The sequence below is a fragment of the Myotis davidii genome, unplaced genomic scaffold (genome assembly GCF_000327345.1).
Source record: "Myotis davidii unplaced genomic scaffold, ASM32734v1 scaffold534, whole genome shotgun sequence".
Lineage (NCBI taxonomy): Eukaryota > Metazoa > Chordata > Mammalia > Chiroptera > Vespertilionidae > Myotis > Myotis davidii.
The window spans coordinates 4,246,633-4,255,276 of record NW_006286678.1 but is presented as its reverse complement, the minus strand read 5'-3'; positions in this window follow the sequence as shown (position 1 = coordinate 4,255,276).

Sequence of the window (8,644 nt, the reverse complement as noted above, 5' to 3'; positions counted from 1 at the left end):
CCGATCCGAGGGCCTCTGCTTTCAGGACGGAAATGGGACTGCCATTCTGTAGCGTCTTCCATACGTAGTCGATTGTTTGGAGGAGGGAAGAAAGGAAGCTTTTTTTTCTATTTGTTTCTGCACATTCTCTTATTTTTCCTCCCCAACCGTGTATTTTTATAAGAATATTTTTAGAGTAGAACATTTGTTCTGGGGTATAATTTACCCTTCAGGTCCATGCATTTATAGGCAGACACGAAAGGATGGTAAGGAAAGGCCAAACACAGAGGAGCCTCTGTTCCATTTCCTCCTCACGGTCCTTGGCGCCTGCTTACAGTCCGCAGTCAGCCTCCTCACACACTGACTTTCCGTACAAGAATGTGGAGTTTAAAATATGCGGCCACTGGACAATCAAATAAGACTTTAAGTCTTAAAGAGAAGAAAAGCAGATGTCCCGAACAGTGCGGAGCCCTGTGTTGCGAGGATGGAGAAGACTCTAAATGTCTTTTGCCTCTGGACCTGTTTTGATTAGAAGCAGCCTGAGGGCCTCCTTTTCCTGGGTTCTGGCTCGGTTCTCATTTGGCATTTTTAGAGCTGGGCAGAGAGGCACCACCTCCCATTCTCTCAACGGAAAGCCTGGCTTTTGTGGGCCAGAACCATGCTATTAACAGTGCCTCTTATCAGGCTGCTTATTTTTATGTTTTACAAGGAGTACATATTCACTGGGGGTGGGGAGGGGAGGTTAACATAAAATCATACCTGATTCTTCTACCCAAAGATATGGGTAATGCTGGGAGCCGGTCCATCCTTGCTGTTTCAAGGGACCTGGCATATATGGCATACTGTTCTTAATATGTCTGCTCACCTTCTTGGCACTATGTGTTTTAACCAAGGTCACCTCTCTGAGAAAGGTTGTTTCCCCAGGTAGGGATTTTCCCCTGAAGTTAGGGAGGGAATAAAAAAGTCTAGGGTCAGGAATAGGATGTAGCTGAAGGAAAGAAGTAGAAGTTGCAGATTTGGGAGAAGTGGTAACAGGGTAATAATGGATTTTTGAAGTCAGAAATAATTCTGAGGTTTTTCTTGAAAAGTTATTAATATGAATATTGTCTACTATGATGGAGCCTGGCTGGAGATCCTAGATAGAACCAGGCGAGAGAACCCAACTATGCTGATGAACTGAATGCTGCCTCCATGTCATTCCTTCTTTGCCGACTCCATCTACACCTTTGGGGACCCCTGGACCTGCTGGGGCAGGACCCCAGCAGGGTAACATTCTTACTATCTATCCTCCCATATGTTTTTTATACATATATACATTATTTCGTAACCTGTTTTCATACTTAATAGTGAAAATATTTTCAATCAAATACATATCTACATCATTGTTTTTCGTGGCTCCATGATATCCTATTATGTAGCTATATATAAGTTATTTAATGAGCTTCCTATTGCTGAACTTTTTGGTTGTTTCTAATTTTTATTAGTTTTAGAAAAAAATCCTTCTACATACACCATATATTCTTCAATTATTTCATTGTGATAAATAGAATTTATGGGTCCAAAAAAATGCATCTATTTCATGCAAGGTTTCATACATATTGCAAATTACATTCCTGGCAGCCCGCTGCCAGAGTAACATGGAATATTTTCATTCCTTTTTCTTTTTGCCACTTCAATGGGCAAAGAAACGTTATTTGTTAATGCTGCAGTGAAAAGTTTGATGTGGGCTGTGTTTGTGTGAAGAGAGACAGGGTTAACATATCAATAATCTGTTGATAAAAGATATGGAGGGAAGCTTCTCATAAAAAAACAACTGGAAATTCTTCTGCCAACAAAAGATTCCACACAAAACAAGACAGCCTATTACTCCGTCCTCGTTATCTTGATCCCTGTGTGGTTGCCTGTGCCGACTATTCTATTCCACTGTCATGACCACCCCAGCCAGTATTAATCCTCCCCTCTTGGGCATTCTTATTACCTTCTAACCAACAAATATTTGCCATGGACCTTTTTTATGCTGGTGGTCTTCTTGCTTGAGGTTGACTTTAAGAGACATCTCAAGCCTCAGGGGCTAACAAGCAATTGAAGAGACAAACACAAAAATGAAGACCTTGCCATACAGTGGAGCAGTTGCAGGAGGAGTTGAGAGGGGTAGGCAGGATCTCTCCTGGCCAGGACTTCCCATGGGTCTTTGTAACAGAGTGTTTTCCAGGTTAACAGAAGTGGAACAGCCCTTCAAGAACAAGGAACCCTGTCAGTAAAGGCTATGAAACAGCAAGGATGTGCCCCATATTTGTTTCCTGAAGCCATGGTAACAAGTCACTACAAACCAGAGGGCTTAAAATAACAGCAATGTGTTCTTACAGCTCTGGAGGCCAAAAGTCCAAAATCAAGGTGTTGGCAGAGTTGGTTCCTTCCTGACCTGAGGGAGGATTCATTCTTGCCTCTCCTAGATTCCCGTGGCTGGTGGCTGGTGGCAGGTCTTGGCCTTTTGGGCTTGTAGATTCATGACTTCAATCTCTGCCTCCATCTTCTCTCTGTGTCTTGGCTTTAGGGTCCACCCTAAATCCAGGATGGTCTGATCCCAAGATCCTTATTTACATCTGTAAAGATCCTATATCCAAATAAGTTCATAGTCACAGGTACCAGAGATTAAGTCTTGGATATAACTTTTGAGGGAACACTGTGCAACCTACTACACACCCCAAAAGCTGTAAGAAGAATTGCTTTACCAAGTTGCACTTGTTCTAATTCTCTGAGCCTTTATTGGGGTAATGCAGTATTTTCTCTGTTATTTTTCTCTCTGAATTTCCATTCTGGTTTATATGTTGCTTAAGACTATTGTAATTCCTAATTTCTGATCTTGCATATATCCTTATACCTCAATTCCTTTGTGAAATAAACATTGGGCAAACATACATATGAACAGAAAGCATCTGTCAGATTTGAGAACATGCAGCTTTTTTTTTTTTAACCAAACTAGTGCCATGGTATTGGAGGGAATGAGCAGCCAAGAGGAGAGAATGTGTCTCTTTCTAAACAGGGAAGAAGGGAAAATGTACTAGTGTGTCTCTTTGTAGACCCTTGGCTATGAAATGTTGACAGAGGACTGGCAGAGTCAGGTCACCGTTGACAGGAAAGTGCTGAAAGTGGAGAACTAAAGAAAACTCACTTAATGGCACTCGAGGAGGGAATGGTTGGGGCCAGAGGGATGCATGAAAGGAGTTGAAGACTGGTGAGCGAGATGGGAAGTGGTATCTTCAGTGTCTCCCTTTTGATGGAGAAGCTTTTCTGAGAATAAGGGAATGGGGGTGACAGGGGTGGGGAGGTATGGAAGGGCCACCAGAAGGAAGGGGAAGGGGGAGTCTCGGGGGGTCACCAGAACGGTGCTGGGGACCCAGAGCGGGTTGGAGACCAGGAGTCTCCTATCTCCTCTTCACATGAGGAAAGGCCCTCTTGGGAAATGCCCTGTGGCTGCCCGAGTGAGGAGAGGAGGTGGGGACACAGGCAAAGGAAGGATTTCCTGTGGGAAAAAACAGACCATCGCTGTAATCTGCTTAACTTCTCATCTCAGAGTTCAGGCCTATGTACCCCAGTGAAGAGCCCTTACAGATTTCCACACACGTCCTCCTGTTTATGTCTACCAAACGTAACTCAGCCTCTTGCACCCAACAGACCAGTATAAACTCACTGCTGATCAGATGCCATCACAAGGACGTGCCATTTTGAGCTCCGATGACCTCTGACCACCTCTCCGGGCCTGTTTCTTCATTCTGAAATTGGAAGCAGTCGCCCGCCCTGTGTGGCTCAGTGCTCGGCTCTGCCAGGCGTGTCCAGGTCAGCAATTAGGCCCTCACAGTAAGCAGCCAGAAGGGAAGCCACCATGAAGAACCCTTGGTTCACAGCTCCACCCCTGGCATCCAGGGCACCCCGCCCTTGGGGAGCTTTTGCTTTCTTTAGTGGGCAAGACAGGTGCAATCCCCATTCAGCTCTACAGCAAAGACATAAGCTCACACAATTGCGGGGCTGGCAAGTTCAAAACAAAATACATAGGGCAGGCCAGCAGGCTGGAAACGCAGGCAGTATTTTATCATTTTGAAGCAGGATTCCCCAGTTTTTGCCTGTGAGGCCTTCAGCTAATTGGATGAGTTCCACATTGTGGAGGATAATCTTTACTTGAAGTCAACTGATTCGATCCCATCTACAAAATACCTCTCTTGCAACATCTAGTGTTTGGCTGCACAGCTGGGAGCCATAGCCTAGCTCATTTGACATAAAATTAACCATCACAATAGTCTTTATCTCGAAAATGGAAACTTGAGTCAGAAACTTTGACAAAATCCTAATCCCTAGAACAAGGTACCAGGCCTGCTGAGTAACTTTTGCACCTTGGTAATAAGTTTACATTATTTATTCCTGCTTCCTACATAAAATTCTCCACAGACCAGGACCAGGCTGAACATCCGGGGAATGTTGTACCACATGCCCATGCAGCTGGGGGGGAGACTGGCTTGGTGCTGAGAAGCCTTCCTGACCAGAGTTTCCGACAGTGGGACAGGCCAGGGACACAGTGAGCTCCTGGTCCCAGAGGGTGAGCTACCAGAGCCATGGAGATTGAAGCATCTACTGAGAGGGGGGCCAGGGACTGGAAGGAGGCCTCACAGAGGGCCCGTGGATTCTGGTAGCTCTAGATACTAGAACTGTTGCTCAGAAAAGTCCCTGCTTCTGCTTCTCCACACCCCCCTCCCCCCAAGTGAGGCGTCAGAGGTTGGGGCAGAACACGGAACCTCTCTGAAATGGAAACCATCTGTGCCTTTCTCACCCTCCTCCACCAGCCCCGCTCCCCTGGCAGCCAGCCTCGCCTGGGTAGTCTGGGAGGGGAGCTACTCCACCTCGGCCTCCTTTCACACCCACCTCATCCTCCATGCCTCAGGAGGCCCAGGGGATCCACCATCGGTCCATCATCCACAGGTCATGGGTCACCAGGCACCTCTCTTCTGTTTTGCCTACACCCAATTAATCATCTCTTCCTGGCGATTTGCATGGCAGCCCTCCTGCACTTGGCTAGTCAGGGGAGTTTTCTGGTTTCATTGCTTCACTTAACCTTGGCCTCCTGGGTCACTCTGGATTCCCCTGCCACCACCACAGGCTCAGCCTCTGAAACCTACCTGTCTGTGCTCCAGGATCCTTGTTTTCTCACCAGCCTTCCCATCCTATCAGCAAGCCAGGCTCTGCCCACAGCCCCATCTTGCAAAAGGGTGGGGGTGGGGGCTCTGGGCCATAGCAGGATCCTTGAAGTTCTGGTGGATGTCAGAACTGCAAATAGGACCTAAAAGATTGTCTACTACACTCTGGCTCACCCTGTTGCACCCTATTTCACAGATGGGGAAACTGAGGTCAAAAATGAGGAAAAGGTGGCGTGGCTCAGTGGTTGAGTGTTGACCTATGAACCAGGAGGTCACGGTTCAATTCCCGATCAGTGCCTGAACATGCCCAGGTTGCAGACTCAGTCCCCAGTGGGGAGTGTACAGAAGGTAGCTGATCAATGATTCTCGTCATTGACGTTTTTATCTCTCCCTTTCTCTCTGAAATCAATATATTTATTTTATTTTATTTTATTTTTTTAAGAATGAGGAAAAGTCTTGCCCATGGCCATATCTCAAGTCAGAGGCAGAGCCAGGTCTAGGGCTTTGGGGTCCTCTACCTCGGCCCCTCTCCCCTGTCTCTGCCACACTTTGTCAACAGAAAATAACTTCTCGGAAAACTTTACACATTAGGAGTGAGTGAGAAATGCATGGAGTGTTTAAATATTGAGTCTGCTCAGATGGCAGCTATTTGCAAGGAGCTGTGGCCAACAAGCTGGGCTGTGGCCTGGAGCCAGGTGCAGGGGGCAGAGGAGACCTCCCCGCGGCAGCCCTGCTAGCATGAGCCCCTTAGAAGCAACACCTCCCCGCAGTTATCATCAGGAGCCAGTGAGCAAAAGGACCCACAGACACAGGAACCAGACCTGGAGACGGGGAGAAAACCGGAAAGAAAATGGGGGGTTGTAGCAGGTCCCAGGAAGGGAGGAGACCCCTGGAAGACCTCAGGTTCCGAGACCATCAGGGGCCAGCCCAAGGCCCAACACTTGCTATGAAAGAAACCGAGGCAGAAACAGTTCCTAGGACAAAGGAACTGTCAAGGTCAGACAGTCTTGGAGGTCTAGGTTCGATTACCAGTCAGGGCACATGCCTGGGTTGCGGGCTTGCTTCCCAGTGTGGGGTGTGTAGGAGGCGGCTGATCAATGATTCTCTCTCATCATTGATGTTCCTATCTCTCTCCCTCTACCTTCTCTGAAATCAGTAAAAACATTAAAAAAAAAAAAAGATCAGACACTGTACAACTTGGAGACCTTCAGAATTTATCAAGTCTAGAGCCCTCTCTGGTACAGGTTGGGAAGCTGAGGTCCAGAGAGAGGAGCAGATAATTGGCATGAGATGGAGCCAGGGGCAGGGATCAGAGTAGACCCCTCCCTGGGGCAGAGCCAGGCTGACACCCAGGCTCCTGCCTCCCTGGGTGGAGGCAGACTTTGGAGGAGGTGTGAGGCAGGGACATCAGTGACTGGGGGTTGAGCTTTTCCAAGCTCTGGAGGCTGGAGAGGCAGAAACACCCCGGAGGAAGGCTGGGGCGTCTCTGGCAGTAGGCTTCTGAGGTGCTGTGGAGAAACCCATGATGGGGGAAGAAGGGCTGTAAAAGTGAAATTTGCAATTTGTGACGGGGGGAAACTGAAAATGTGTTCTCCATCCCATGCAAATTGTCTGTGGCCTTTGGTCCTGCACCTGCAGCAGCTCACAACATACACAACAGCGGGAGCACTCAGGTTCCCACAGTCTGCTCAGAACAGCAGCGGAGAAAGCCCCCTCAGTCTGGGAGGGATGTGCTGGGTGCCCAAGCTCCGTCTGCCGGTGTCTGCTGGGCTGAGCCCTGCCTCCTTTGCACCTGGCTGAGGGGACCCTGTTACGGACTACCCTCCTAGGGACAGCACTTGGCCCTCCCCACCAGCTACCCCCTCCTTGTCCCACCCGCCGGACATGCCCACATTGTCACTCCTGTGAGAATTTGTGGATCTTCTGTCTCTTGCTGGAAGTTCCCTTCTTCCTTTTCTTCCCCCAACCCTGTCAGCCTGACCAGAGACTCCATGAGGAAACCTTCCCTCTGCTCCAGGCCCTCCCACCTCTGTGGGCCTCTTTGTCTGGCCCATAGCTACTCTCATTGTCTATCTACAGTCTCAGTCTCCCCCAGAAGACTGGGAGCCCCGCAGTGGCCAGGCATTTTGCTTGGCCCACAGGAGGAGGACAGAGATGGCAGACATGTGGTGTGCATGCTGCCACCATTCCAGGGGGAGCCCAGGGCAGACATTGCTAATCAATCATGATCACCCTTCCCTTGGAGTCTCAGAAACTTCACTCCTCAACACTGGTTCCAGGTAGGCAGTGCCTGGCAACCAGGATTGGCTCCCTTGATGAAACTAGTGACTATCCCTGAGATGGGGGCCAGTGAATGTGTGACTCAGATCTCAGGTGGGGACTACTGGCCCCTCAGATTTGGCTCCCCATGGAGCCCACCCCATGGTCTGTGCTTTCCGTGTTTACTGAGAGATCAAAGGTTGACTTCCTCAGTCTCCCTCCTGAAACAGTCCAGGCAGGAAATATAGATGTTTTCTCAATACACACACACGTACACACATGCACAATGTCACACATGTTCACATCACCCACATGCACACACACATATCCCCACATGCACACATTGCACTCTCACATGCACACACTTTCACATACCCACACATACACACAGGCACATATACATATATACATATTCACACTCTCACACACACAAATATGCTCCCATTAAACATTTCATGAACGTGGGGAACCTCAGTGAAGATTTGGGGGCTAGGGGAGGTGTCACCTTTCACAGAGCACAGCTCCTTGCAGTCCCCTCTGCCCACCATCCTTCTTCCCTCCACCCCTCTAGCACTGCCCACCCCACTGTCAAGTTCTTGTCCCTCTCTTTTCTAGAGCCATTCTGCTGCCTGCTCTGGAGCTGGGGACAGCCCACACATGTGTCGGTAGATCCCAACCCACCAAGCAGAGCAGCGGTTCTCAACCTGTGGGTCGCGACCCCTTTGGCAGTCGAACGACCCTTTCACAGGGGTTGCCTAAGACCATCCTGCATATCAGATATTTACATTACGATTCATAACAGTAGCAACATGACAGTTATGAAGTAGCAACGAAAATAATTTTATTGTTGGGTCACAACATGAGGAACTGTATTTAAAGGGCCAGAAGGTTGAGAACCACTGAAGTAGAGTCTTTCTCCAAGAGTCATTAGAATCACAAGCCTTGCCATCAAATACTGTTATGAATAAATAGATGGCTGTAACAAAAGACGCTTGTCTACGCTCCCCTTTGCATCCTAAACTAACACGATTCAATGACAAGCACCATGTTTAAGCCTCTTTCCGTTGCGCAGCACTGCATCCAGTAGTACAAATAAACACTACTGTCCCCAAAAGAGCACCCGCCTATGGCAAGCACAGATGCCTGAACAAGTAACGACAAGTGGAGGGCGTGAGTAAGGCCATCGCTGGAGGCAAAGAAACACTCCCCTGCTGCGACGT